The 14,773-nt window shown below is 38.2% G+C and overlaps 1 long non-coding RNA gene across 1 annotated transcript; it reads right to left on the bottom strand.

Annotated features, from left to right (window-relative positions):
- Window positions 1-8,922: 8,922 nt before the first annotated feature.
- Window positions 8,923-14,773, bottom strand: LOC144301006 (uncharacterized). Its single transcript, XR_013367743.1, has 3 exons — window positions 14,485-14,773; window positions 13,146-13,268; window positions 8,923-11,126 (listed from the first exon to the last, which is right to left on the bottom strand). It is a non-coding gene; the product is annotated as an uncharacterized LOC144301006 (long non-coding RNA).

Here is a 14,773-nt window from a genome sequence, read left to right as displayed (position 1 = left end):
TTTTTTTAAAAAAATTAAGTGAAGTTATAAATTATATTAGTATTATTACAATTTCAAACTACTAATCAAGAAATTTTATCCCATGCTTAATGATTTGAGCATTAAGCTCATTAAAAGAGCTTAAATGCACGTCACAGTACTTAGATTCTTTGGCTCTTTCACTAAACCACCACATGGTCATAAGCAAGGTTTTTAACCTTTATGGCAATCCATTATAAAACATCATAAAGTGTCTAGCAGTGGCTAGGCCTGGGTGGGTCAGTTGGTTAAGCATCTGACTCTTGACTTCTGCTCAGGTCATGATCTCAAGGTCCTGGGCTTGAGCCCCACATTGGGCTCTAGGCTGCATGTCAAGTCAGCTCGAGACTCTCTCTCTCCTTCTGCTCCTCCCCCAACTCATGCTCAATAAGTAAGTAAATAAATAAATAAATAAATAAGATCTTCATTAAAAAAAATAAGTGCCAGCATAACACTTGGCATTTTCTACAGGAATTTAATATTTGTTAAAATGGAAGTTTTATTTAACACATATTAAACAACTTGTATTCTTTATGAGTATCATACTAAGTAGCAGTATCCTATTTGACAGGCAGATTGGGGAAGACTCATCCATCATTACATTCAAATGAGTCCAAGCAAAGTCTTCTATTGCCTCTAAATGCAAATTAAATGGCATAGTATAGTGCTTTTTTAAACAACAGGCCACAAGATAATTGTGAATTGAAACCAACAAATCTTTTTAATAGAAAATGCCAGAGCAACTTGCCTAAAGTCTGAGCAAGGACTATGTCTATTGCCACAAATACCAGGATCAACCTTGGTAACTGTTATGAGAATCAAATAATGGAAAGGAGGTAATAAATAAAATATGAATTGCTAGGATAGTTTGATGGCTGCCTTCTCATTCGCTTTCCTGGTATAAGATGGCCAATTTAACTATCGCTTTATTGAGAAGGCTCATAATTGTACAATTAAATGTTTGGTTAATATAATCCAATTATTTGTGGCTTAGCGTGTGAAGGCATTTCATCTACTGCAGACAGAAAGTATCAAGATTTTCAGCTGTAGATGTTCAGCCCATGTGCAGTATTTATTTTTTAATTATTTTATTTTTATATGTATATATTTTTAATTTTAGATTATGTATTTTATTTATATTTATTTTTATTTATTATTTATTTAAATTTTTTTATTGGAGTTCAATTTGCCAACATATAGCATATCACCTAGTGCTCATCCCGTCAAGTGCCCCCTTCAGTGCCCGTCACCCAGTCGCCCCATCTCCTTCCCCATTCTAATTTGTAGCTTGTTACACTTTCATCAAACTAATACAAATTGGACATAAACCATATTTTTTTTTTTATTTACTTATGATAGTCACAGAGAGAGAAAGAGGCAGAGACACAGGCAGAGGGAGAAGCAGGCTCCATGCACCGGGAGCCTGATATGGGATTCGATCCCGGGTCTCCAGGATCGCGCCCTGGGCCAAAGGCAGGCGCCAAACCGCTGGGCCACCCAGGGGTCCCATAAACCATATTTTTAAAAATAGTTAAGTATGAAGTGAAGGAGAGCCTTGCTGACTCGGTTGGTAGAGCATGCGACTCTTGATTTCAAGGTCATGAGTTCAAGTTCCATGTTGGATGTAGAGATTACTTTAAGAAAAAGTTTATAAAAAATTTTTTTTTAAAGTATGAAGTGAAAACAGTATTTTTCTCTCAAATCAGCTCAACTGCTGGAGCTGGAAGGTAAAATAATGGAAATATGGAGAAAAAAATGTTTATTTTAAACAGCAAATCTTTATTTCATTCAAGCTATGTATTTTTTTTTCTTTAAAGATTTTATTTTGGGGATGCCTGGGTAGTTCAGCGGTTGAGCGTCTGCCTTTGGCTCAGGTCATGATCCAGAATCGAGTCCCATGTTAGGCTCCCCACAGGGAGACTGCCTCTCCCTCTGCCTGTGTCTCTGCCTCTCTCTCTGTGTCTCTCATGAATAAATAAAATCTTTTTAAAAATTGATTTTTAAGTAATATCTACACCCAGAGTGGGAGGCTTAAACTCACAACCCCAAGATCAAGAGTCATATGCTCCAAGGATTGAGCCAGCCAAGCACCCTGTTATTTTAGCCACATTCTAAAAAGAAAAAATACAGAAGATTATAATAAAGATGATTTAGTATGTGGGTTTATCAAATTGTTGGCATTTTAAAAATAAAAGCATAAGATCTCAAAATTTAAAAGCTACTTGGAAATAGGGCAGCCCAGGTGGCTCAGCGGTTTGGTGCCTGCCTTTGGCCCAGGGCGTGATCCTGGAGACCCGGAATCGAGTCCCACATCGGGCTCCCTGCATGGAGCCTGCTTCTCCCTCTGCCTGTGTCTCTGCCTCTCTCTCTCTCTCTCTCTCTCTGTGTATCTCTCATGAATAAATAAATAAAAAATCCTTTAAAAAATAAAATAAAATAAAAGCTACTTGGAAATAAGCTAAAATTATACTTTTTTTTTTTTAGATTTGTTTTTTGCGGGGAGACACCTGGGTGGCTCAATGGTTAAGCATCTGCCTTCGGCTTAGGGTGTGATCTGGGGATCCAGGATCGAGTCCTGCATCAGGCTCCCTGCAAGGATCCTGCTTCTCCCTCTGCCTGTGTCTCTGCTCCCAGCCCTCTCTGCCTCTCACGAATAAATAAATAAAATCTTAGATTTTATGGCTCAGTTGGGGGAGCTGCCCTCTGCTCAGGTCATGATCTCAGGGTCCTGGTATCAAGCCCATGCATAGGGCTCCCTGCTCAGTGAGGAGTCTGCTTCTGCCTCTTCCACTCCTTCTCCTCTCTTGTGTGAATGCTCTCTGGCTCAAGCAAGCAAATAAATAAATAAATAAATAAATAAATAAATAAATAAATAAATATCTTTTCTTAAAAAGTACAAACTATTCTTAGCTTATGGGCAGTTAAATAACAAGTTGCAGACCACAGTTTTTGGTCTCTAGTGTATTTCTATCTGCTTGAAAAGATTTGACTTCCTTTAACATTTCTTATGTAATAGATCTGCTGGTGATGAATTCTTTCACCTTTAGTCTGAAAAAGCATTTTGCCTTTGTTTTTTTTTTTTTTTTTAAAGATTTTGAGAGCGAGCACGAGAGCACCCAAGTAGGGTGGGCAGGAGCAGAGAGAGAGGGACAAGCAGACTCCTCACTGAGCAGGGAGCCTGACACCAGCCTCCATCCCAGGACCCAGGGATCATGATTTCAGCCAAAGGCAGAGGCTTAACTGACTGAGCCACCCAGGTGCCCTTTGCCTTTGTTTTTAAAATATATTTTCACTGGGCATAGAATTTTAGGTTGACAGCATTCTTTGTAGTATATTATATATACTGACTTCAACAATTTGCTTTCTAAAAGAAATCTGATGTCATTCTCCTATTTTAACCTTAAATGGTGGATAGTGCCTTTATCCTCTGATATTTTTGTTTTTTAAAGATTTTATTTATTTATTCATGAGAGACAGAGAGAGAGGCAGAGACATAGGCAGAGGGAGAAGCAGGCTCCCTGCAGGGATCCTGATGCAGGACTTGATCCCCGGACCAGGATCACGACCTGAGCTGCTGGCAGATGCTCAACCACTGAGCCACCCAGAAATTCCTTTTTTTTTTTTTAAATCTCTCATTGGTATGAAACAATTATGTGCCTTGATGTACTTTGTTCTCATGCTTCTTGTACTTGGGACTCATTGATCTTCTTGGATCTGTGGGTTTATAATTTTCATCATAATCAGACACTTGTTAGCTATCACCACCTCTTCAAAGGTTCTTCATATTTCTTCTCCACTCCTTAGTCTGTTACCTTAGATGCTTTTAAAAAACTTTTTCTGATTTTGGAGTTTCCATTGATAGGTCTTCAGACTCATGAATCTTTGCTGCTTCAATGTCAAGTCTGCCAGTAATCCCAATGGTGTTGTATATTTCACACATTTATCTCTAATAAAAGTTTGTCTTTCCATCATCCATGGCTCTACTTTTCAACAATTGGAATAGTTGTATGAATAACAGTATGTCTGCAAATTCTAAAATCTATGTCAGTTTCAATTGATATGTCTCATTATGTCCTATTTCCCTACTTATTTACATCTTTGATAGTTTTTGTTCTATTACAGTTACTTGGAAACAATTTGATGCTTTCAGGTCTTGATTTAAACACAAGGCAGGACAGAACGATGCTCAGCCTAGGACCAATCATTACCAACTGTGGTTAAACCCTTCTATGTACTCTACTCAATGTCTGAGATTGATGAAATTTTCCAGTCGTGTGGGGACAGCCATTATTCCCAGCCCTCTTTGAGATGCTCTATTACTTTGCATTGTCTTTTCCTTTCCTCAGCTACATGCACTGATTAGTGCTCACCTGAAATGTCAAGGAGAGTCCTTTCAAATTTTGAGTTCTCTTTCTGTGCAGCAATTTTCTCTCTACTACTCTGTGCTACAAACTCTAGCCATCTTGGTTTCACCAGACTCTCAGCCTTGTCTTGTCAAACATTCCACCAGGCTCTCCATCTCCCTCTCCCTGTGCTGTGGTTTAGAACACAAACTCTCTCAAAGCAGTGAGCTGGAGCAATCATAGAACTCACCTTGTTTGCTTCCACCCCGTGAGGGCTTACATCCTTCATTGCCCTATGTCTTGAAAAGCAGTGTTTCATATTGTAAATTTTTTTTTTACTATTACTGTCCTATCTCAACCTTTTTGTTTTTTAATTTTTATTTATTTATGATAGTCACAGAGAGAGAGAGAGAGGCAGAGACACAGTCAGAGGGAGAAGCAGGCTCCATGCACCGGGAACCCGATGTGGGATTCGATCCCGGGTCTCCGGGATCGCGCCCTGGGCCAAAGGCAGGCGCCAAACCGCTGCGCCACCCAGGGATCCCCTATCTCAACCTTTTAACCATTATGTCCCAGGAAAAAAAAAATTGAAGCATTCAAGAAAAATGTCTGGATAGTCACTTGCTCTCTAACATCTGGAATCAAAAATTGAGTTATACTTGAGAATTAAAGAACATAAAAACATTCATTTACTTTTCATAAACACTAAACAGTGCTTATGAGACATTAACTTTATCATTCTTTTGGATAAGATTGTACATTACAAAACAGAATTACTGTAGTACTATTAGTACTTTTAACACTTAATCCAAATAAAAACACAAGAAACAGGTGTTAATAATGTATCAGACATGTGGGAATTGCCTTCCTGTATCCCACACTGGAATGAACTTATAAAGACAGCACATTTGTCATATTAAATAAAATGCTCCCCAGTTTTTATTTGCATTGCGTTTACTTGGGATTCTTTGTTGCATTTATATATTAAGTGAATTTATATGTGATTTTTTTTTCTACAAAGGTATCACTTCATTAAAGTTTTTGGTTATATAACCTTCTGTTCTCCCTATCAGCTAACATATTTCTATTGTTGGAAAATAATCAAAGTAATGGCTTTTAATGAATTAATTTGTCATTACCTACAACCATTGTTTTTGCAAATTCCTAATAGTTCACTGGGAGCCATAGAAAGGAAAACAGCCTGCCACTGCAGGCCACTTTTACATATCAAACAGATGAAGCAACTCTAAGATATTTCAGTGAAGTGTAACCAGGCTTATAGAAGATTTTTTCGCATCACTGATTACAAAGCATCTGTTCAGTTACATAAGCTGTAGAGAAATGTAACTTCCCTCTAGTTTTCCTGTATCTTGTTACATAACTCATTTTCTTCAAATTAACTTAGAGCTAATATTTATAGGACAAATAGAAACCAAAAAGGGAAACAAAGCATACTAGTACAAAAAGAAATGAGGTGAACAAATTCCTAAGTGAAAAATTATTTAGGGGGCTTCTGGGTGGCTCAGTTGAGTGGCTGCCTTCAGCTCAGGTCATGATCACAGGGGCCTGGGATCCAGCCCTGTGTTGGGATCCCTGCTCAGTAGAGAATCTGCTTCTCCCTTTCTCCCTCTGCTCACGCTTGCTTTGTCTCAAATAAATAAAATCTTTTCAAAAAATTATTTAGGACCAAATAACAGACTACTATTGTGGCCTATAAATTTTATTGCAGGAGCACCTGGGTGGCACAGTTGGTTAAGTGTCTGACTCTTGATTTCCATTCAGGTCATGATCTCAGGGTCACGGGACTGAGTCTCTCGATGGGCTCTATGCTCAGTGAGTTTATGCCCCTTTGCTGTCTGTCCAACTCCTTGCCCAGGCTCTCTAAAATAAATACATTTTTAAGGAAAAAAAAGATTGTCCTGCATTCTTCCTAACCTAGATATACCAGGCTTCAGCCCAAGGTCCTAAGGCCCTTCCCCACTACTTTCAAAGTCAGGTCTTAGTTACAACACTGGCAGTGCAAAACAGAGAACCACTCAAGGGAATTAGAAGTTTACAAACATACTATGTCTTACCTTCTCAGTTACAAAAACCAGTTGGGTGGGCAGTAATGCTATGCTGACCACCTCTTTTCTGATGCACAAACGCCTTTAGATGGAATTATTTACAACTGAAGGAAATTTTAAAAGAAATAGGTTGAAGAGTCCTTTTTTTTTTTTTTTTTTTTTAAAGATTGGCGGGGAGGGGAGAAGGTGCAAGAGTGTTCTAGCAGGGTGGGGGGTAGGCAGAGAGAGGAGAGAATTTCAAATTGACTGCAGAGCGTGGAGCCTGGTGCAGGGCTGGATCTCACAACATTGAGATCATGACCTGAGCAGAAATCAGGAGTCAGCCTCTGAACTGACTGAGCCATCCAAGTGCCCACCCATCTGCCTTTTAAAAAAAATATTTTATTCCAGAGAGAGAGAGAGAGAGAGAGAGAGAGGAAACGAGCAAGCAGAAGGACAAATGGAGAGAACCCCAGATTCCTTGCTAGGCACTGAGCCTGACATGACAACCCCAAGATCACCTGAGTCAGACACTCAATGGATTGCACTACCCAGACACCCAAGAACCCTACTTCTATGAAATGAGATGTTTGGCCTTCGGCAAATACTTAACTCTCTGAGCCTTAGTTTCCCCATTTATATAAATAGGGAGGTTAGAGGAAATAAGATATGAGAAACCTGGTTTATGAAATTATATCATTGCTTTATAATCGTAATTCATATATATTAGGACATGGATTAAAAAATGTTATCGGTCTTTCATCTCTTAATAACAGAATGTTTATGAGCCACTACGTATTTTCAAACACATTTTTAAACGCTCCCACCTCCCTCAAAACTTTAATGTAGCCATCATTTAAACTTAAATTCAACTGGACAAATGACCTAACTGCTACAACAAATAAATTCAAGGAGGGAAGGACAGCCATTATGGTATTAAAAGACATGGTAAAAAATATTAATCAAATGAAACATACAGACATGGTTTAGAGCCTAATGAAAGAAAACAGGGTGAAGACTTTTTTTAGAAAATTAGAAAACACTGGATATTAGATGAAATGCTACGATGGCCAAGATTTAGAATAATTCTAGCTAAGAGTAGGATGCAGGCAGTGTGTATATGTGTAGGTATGAGGGCAGGTATTTAAGGGGCAAGGAACAGAAACAAAATTGGACAAATACTGATAATGGTTAATTTTATTAATCTCTTTGAAATTTTTCATAATAGTATAAAAGAAGTATGACTTACAAATCTATCATGTACATGTCACCTGATATTATCACTAGCCTGTTGAAAAAATGGAATTTTTGAAGTATAAAATATTAACATAAAGACAGAAAAAGTATTAAGGACACAATATAATTATCTAACAAGTGATACTCTGTATGTACTAATAAACCACTTGAAATGTATAAAATTAATACACTAAATCAGCTTCAACAATTTATCGACTCATGGCCCATCAGCTTTTTCACCTAAAACCTCATCCAAAATACCCCAAACTTGAGTGCCTTATTAGAAATGGCTTTTAAAAGACTCATTAGTTTGATCTGAATTATGCGGTCTTGAAAAGAATTTCTAATTTTTGGAGCAAAACCCATTTTCTATGTTTAAATATGCAGCTCTACTCTTACATTTGACAGTTTCAGGATCTGTACACTTGGACTGTTAAATAATTATATGTCATATATCATTTAAAACATAAATTTTAAACTACTACCAGATATAGAGATTACAAAAGCCTATTAAGACTACTTTGTGGTGCCTGGGTGGCTCAGTTGGGTTAGGCGTCAGACTTGATTTTGGCACAAGTCATGATCTCAGGGTAGTGAGATTGAGCCTCACGTTGGGCTCTGCGTGGTGTGGAGCCTGCTTGAGATTCTCTCCCCTTCTAACTATCCTTCTGCCTGCCCCTCATCGCCTCACACATACTCTAAAAACCAAAAAAAAACAAAACAAAACAAAAAAACAAACAAACAAACAAAAAAACCCCACAACATGATGCTGGTCTAGTGTTGGACAAAACTTATAACTGAATAGAGACCAGAAAAAAGGACCACATTCCATGCAGACTTCTGATGACAAAGCTGCCACTGTTGACCAGCTGAGGAGAAAGAAAAGACTATTCAATAGGTCTGGGCCAATTGTTATTAATATGAGAAAAAATGATGTACTTCCCTCAAATTAAACATTAAAAAAAATTCCAGATAGGAGGATTCAAATGTAAAAGCACAACATTCAGAAAAAAATAAAGAGGACAGGCCACCAAAGGATCTTACTTCCATTAAAATTAACTTCTAGGGACACCTGGGTGGCTCAGTTGGTTGAATATCTGCCTTTGGCTCAGGGTGTGATCCTGGTCCTGGGATTGAGTCCCACATTGGGTTCCCTACAGGGAGCCTGCTTCTCCTTCTGCCTATGTCTCTTCCTCTCTCTGTCTCTCATGAATAAATAAAATCTTTTTTAAAAAAGTTAACTTCTATCCATCAGTAACAAACACAGCACAACAGAAAAGTGGACAAAAATTTAAAGGCATTTTATTGATAAAGAAACAAGAAACCTATGAAGATATTCAACTCTTAGTTGTCAGGAAAATGCAATTAAAATGACAGTTTTCTTTTTTTCCCCTACCAGACTCGAAAAAGTAGTCTGACAATACCGGGTTTGGCCAAGAATGTAGAACAAGAATTCTCAGGACACTGCTAGTAGGACTGCAAATTAATCCCATTACTTTAAAAAATATATCAGGATTACTAATTAAGCTGAACATGTACATAATCCTACCATTTAACAATTCTAACTGTATTAGTTTACTAGGGTTACCATAACAAAAATAGTATAGACTAGGTGGCTTAAACAAGAGAAATTTATTTTCTTGGTTTTAGAAGCTCTGAGTCCAAAGATCAAAGTGTCAGCAGGTTTGGGTTCACGAGGCCTCTTTTCTGGCAGTGCACACATCCAGTGTTTTCTCTGTATGTTCTAATTTCCTTTTCTTATAAAACACATCAGGGTTGATGAGGGCTACCTTTCAAAGGCCATATTTTAACTTAATTGCCTCTTTAAAGACCCGATCTCCACATACAGTCACATTCTGAGGCATTTACTGGGAGTAAGGGCTTCAACATATGAATTTTGGGGACACACAATTCAGTCTGTAATACTGCCTCTAGGCATTATTAGCCAGAGAAATGCTTCCACATGTTTGGGAATGCTGATAGAAGTTTAGTTCCTAATGGTACCCAAGAGACTGGATAAATCAAGTTCTTATACTTTTAAAACAAAATACTGTCTAGTAGTGAAAAGGAATGGACTACAGCTACATCCATAAATTTGGATTTTAGATTCTTAGAAACAGTACTACATGGAAAAAATAGTAATCAAAGTGTATATGTAATGTAACTCTATTATATTAAGGTGAAAAAAGGCAAAGATACAGTACATATTTTTGGGATACATCTAGGTAGCCTTAAAACTCTAATAAAGTAAACTCTAAAGAAAAGCTAGGTAATGGGTAACATTTAGGATAGTGTTTTCCTCTGGAAAGGAAGGGGAAATACATTTAGAGAAAGCCACAAGACCCTTAAAAAGTTATCTCAGCATTCCATTTCTCAACTTAGATAGTGGGTATATTCTTTTATGGCATAATAAAAAATGTATTTGATATTTATCCCTGGTTCAGAGCTCAAAAAGCCTCAGCAAGTCCTGAGTGATACGAATGCCTTGTTATTCTGAAATCCCTTTCAACTTTATGGTAATTTATAGCAATGAGGTGACTCAAGGTGGGGGTGAAAGGTCCCTAGATAACTTTAGGATGGAAACTAGTCACCTGAAAAGCCAATTAGGTGATTACAAGGATGGAATTTTCAGAGGAACTAGAGATTGAGTTCAAAGAAGTCAATGATTTAATCAAACATACCTACTCAGTGCAATCTCATAAAAAAATCCTGAAACAACTAAGCTCAAGCTTCCCAGGTTGATGAACACATCAATGTCCTGGGAAGGTGGGATACCCACACAGGTCATGGAAGCTCTGCACTCCCTGTCCCCCATACTTTGCCGTATGCATCTCTTCCATTTGGCTGTTTCAGCTGTATTCTTTACAACAAACTCTAATAGTAAGTACAGCACTTATTTGAATTCTGTCAATCATTCCTGGAATTTTCATACCTTGAGGGGGGTGTGTGGCAGTCACAGGAATCTCCAAAATTTGTAGTTAGTTAAGTATAAGTGCAAGTAATTTGGGGATACCTGAGACTTGTGGCTCGTGTCTGAAGTAGGGGCAATCTTGCGCGACTGAGCCCTTGGTTGACCTGTGGGTCCGCCCTAATTCTGGGTAAATTATAGCATACCCATTTGGTATCAATGGATGCTACTGAAATAATGTTATCTTTAAATGAGGTGTGTGTATGTATCACACACTCTCCACTCTCATTATATATTTAATAAGGAAAAGTTTACTACACACAAAACCAAACAAGAACTATGAAGTAGCAATATCTTTAACCATGGGGCAATCATTACCTATAGGTCTTAAGCCTTGAAAGAGCCAGGATTGCCTGTATCATCACATATGGAATTTTATCTTTTAGTCTAATTAAGACCTTCATCCATTTTATGCACAAAACATCATCAATCTGGCCTTTTTCCAGCATATTTCCCAAGAACTTATTTAGAATCTGGTGCACTAAACACTGAACTTCATTGCTATTTGCCTCAGTCCTGAAAAGAAAAAAAAAAATTTAAATTATTCCCAGGTAGCATTATAATGACAACCATTTGTTTTCCCCCAAGTTCAGAATTCTACAATTTAATAACTGATGAGGAAGGTACAATTCATGCAAAAAAAAAAAAGAACAAAGCTAGAATGCAGTAATTTTGAACCCAAAAAATAATCTTTCTTTCCTGAGTGCTCATTTAAATATAATTACCTTAAACTGGTTCTTAAGTTTTTAAAATTAAAGCTAGCATTATAAAAATAAATAAATTAAACCTTTATAAACAATTATATAGTGAATTAGCTTGTCATAGTTTATTCTGCAGAAAAAAATGTATAAGGTGACTCATGTGACATGAATTTGTCTATGTATGTACACATACCATAAACTTATTTATCATCAAATATATATTTTTAAATATTTTATTTGAGACACACACACACACACACACACACAAGCAGATTGGGCAACACAAAGCCCACTATGGGGCTCCATCTCACAACCCTGAGATCATGATCATGAACTGAGCAGAGACATCAAGAGTCGGATGCTTAAATGACTGAGCCACCCAGGCACCCGTATTTATCATCATATATAAATTTAGACTTTTAGATGTCTTTTCTCTAAATTATAAAAGTTTTCAACCCAGTAAATTTTTAAATGATACATACATTCACTGTAAATGTTAATACAAACTGACAAAATTATTCTAGAGTATGTTCAAAAGAAAGTAAAATAATATAACTTGAAATGTCACTGTCTTATCTTCCTTCTATTTGCCTAAATCAAGTAATAAACTGCAAATTCCATTTCCTGCTCAACTGCAGATTTCCTATTTACAGATTATCATAATGTTTTTAAGGTATGAACAAATGCTTCCTGTAAAAATGTTTTACTGATAATCAGAAATATAAAAACCAATCATCCACAAACTACACTGATAAGTCTTTATCTCTAGCACTGATCCAAGACTCTCCAAGATATATTAATATTTTCTTATCAAACTAAAATCTTTATTCCTTAACTTTTAGTTGTCCATCCAGCAGAAACAGATTAAGGAAAATAGACTCGAGTAATAATTTCTCGTGTCCCTATTTTTGAGTTACTTCTGTTATGGAGGAAGGCAGCATAAGATTTTGATTATAGGGACACCTGGGTAGCTCAGTGGTGGAGCATCTGCCTTCAGCTGAGGTTGGGATCCCAAGGTCCTAGGATTGAGTCTCACATTAGGCTCCTCAGAGATAGCCTGCTCCTCCCTCAGCCTATGTCTCTGTGTGTCTCTCATGAATAAATAAAACCCTAAAAAAAGATTTTGATTACAAAAGATTCTTTTGATTCTTCTACACATCCTTCAGTCTATTTAGAAAAATGTACCAAGATACATACACTTCAGTTTAAAAACAACAAGCACACTGGTGTCAATTCAACACTGCCTTTTATAATTTCCCTTTGATGTATTGTGTATCATTGCAACTCCTGTTCCCACACTGTTCAGGATTTTATGTACAAATTTTCCTATCAAAAACATTCCCCTAATTATATTTCAATGGTTCCCACACACCCTCAAAGAAAAAAAAAAAAGAGCAAGGAAAAAAAAAAACAATACCTCACATATTTGGCTGCTGGGAGGATAAAATGGACCACTCTATGAAGGGCAACTTTAATTACCACATTTACAAATATATTTTCTCTTTGACCCAGCAATTCTCTTCAATCTGACAATTAGTTACCCCTGCAAATGTAGGAAATACGCATTCAATAAAACATGGTTCAGTTGGTAGAGCATGCCTCTTGATCTCAGGGTTGTGAGCCCTCAACACTGGGCACAGAGATTACTTAAAAAAACGTCGTCTGTAATATGTAAAGACTGGAAACAACACAAGTGTGTGCCTATAGTGCATTGACTGTAAAATGGGGTATGTCCACAAAATGGAATGTGTGACAACTTTAAAAAAAAAAAAAAAGAAAAAGAAAAAAGAAAAAGAAAGGGGTGCCTAGGTGGCTTATTCAGTTAAGTGTCTACCTTCTTCAGCTCAGGTCCTGAGTCAGGGGTCCTGGGATCCCTGCTTGGTGGGGAGTGTGCTTCTCTCTCTCCCTCTAATCTTCCTCGGACTCGTTCTCTCTCTCTCAGATAAATAAACAAAATCTTAAAGAAAAAAAAAAAAAAAAGAATGAGATGTAACTAGACAATGATAAGGAGTATACAGAATATACTTTTTTTTTCTCCCAGAATATACTATTAAGTGAAAAAAGTGCAGAACAACATAGAAAACACTGAAGGAGGAATGAAGGGAAATAAGAACCTATACATATTCTCATTTGCTTGTATTTGCACAAAACCCTGAAGGATACACAAGAAACTAGTTAAAAATGGTTATTTGTAAAAGACTATGAGGGACTGTACTGGATGGGGATTAGGAAAGGAGCGAGTCTTCTCAGTGCATTTCTTCCTAGGTGGTTTGAGCATGTAAAATGTTTACTAATCAAAGAGGTTTAAAAATCTAGTGAAAAAAATAGTTGTTCCTTTTTTTAGGGCAGCCCCGGTGGCTCAGCGGTTTAGCGCCGCCTTCCGCCCGGGGCGTGATCCTGGGGATCCAGGATCGAGTCCCACGTCGGGCTCCCTGCATGGAGCTTGCTTCTCCCTCTGCCTGTGTCTCTGCCTCTCTGTGTCTCTCATGAATAAATAAAATCTTAAAAAAAAAAAAAAATCTGTCATTGTGTAATCCTGCCAAATGAAACAAATTAACTTGAGGAAAATAAATGCTTTTTTCTTTTCTTTTTCTATTTCTGGTAACGAAAGGCAGTAAGTTTATCAAGCTGAAGAATAGCTGGTTGGTGACAAAGATGCACTTATCTGTAATTGTGCTGATTGATTTTTGTCAATAAGAATTGTGTTTCGCTAAAATCATTACTGGGCAGAAATATAAACGTATATTTACGTATCTATTTTAAACTTAGTTAATGAAAAGCAGATTCATGTTAAAAATCAGTGAACTGTTAACCTTAAGAGACACAAGACTGTGATTATTAAATACAGTAGGAGTCTCTAAATAAGCCAGGTAAAACGTACTAAAATTCAAAATTCCCTACAATCCTCTTATAAAGACTGACAGGAGAAAAAAAAAAAAAAAAGACTGACAGGACAGGCGAGCGCTCGCGGGTCACTCCGGGGTCCGCGGCCGGAAGTCGCTGGGGTGGCGGGGGGCGACTTCGGGCAGGTCTCTTGACCTCTTCGAACCGGGTCGGGAAAGCTGAGAAGGTTGGAGTCCAGAGGGTCCCCGGAGGCCCCTGGGGAAGGCTGGCCCGGGGGGGGGGGGGGGCGGGGGGGAGTGGCGGCGGCCGAGGCCCGGGGCGGCGCGTACCGTGCGGTAGACGCGGTTCAGCGCCACCAGCAGCTTCGCTTGGTTGTACTGCGGCTGCCACGGCAGCCGCAATGCCTCCTTGGCCGACAGCAGCTTTTTCTCCGCCCCCATGGCGCCGGGACCCGGTCGGAGCGAGCCTCGTCTGGGCTGGGCTACAGCTGGGCTCCGGAACGGGACGTCCAGCCTCCAGAATCGCCTCAGGGAAGAGTCAGCCTGCAGCGGAGCGCGCAGAACGGCGTTACCGCCCGAGCGTTTAAATAACTCCCGCGGGAGAAGGCAATACCGCGAG

Source organism: Canis aureus, chromosome 2 (genome assembly GCF_053574225.1).
Source record: "Canis aureus isolate CA01 chromosome 2, VMU_Caureus_v.1.0, whole genome shotgun sequence".
Lineage (NCBI taxonomy): Eukaryota > Metazoa > Chordata > Mammalia > Carnivora > Canidae > Canis > Canis aureus.
Note: the sequence above shows the minus strand (reverse complement) of the source record. Positions and strands in the feature narration are given on the sequence as shown.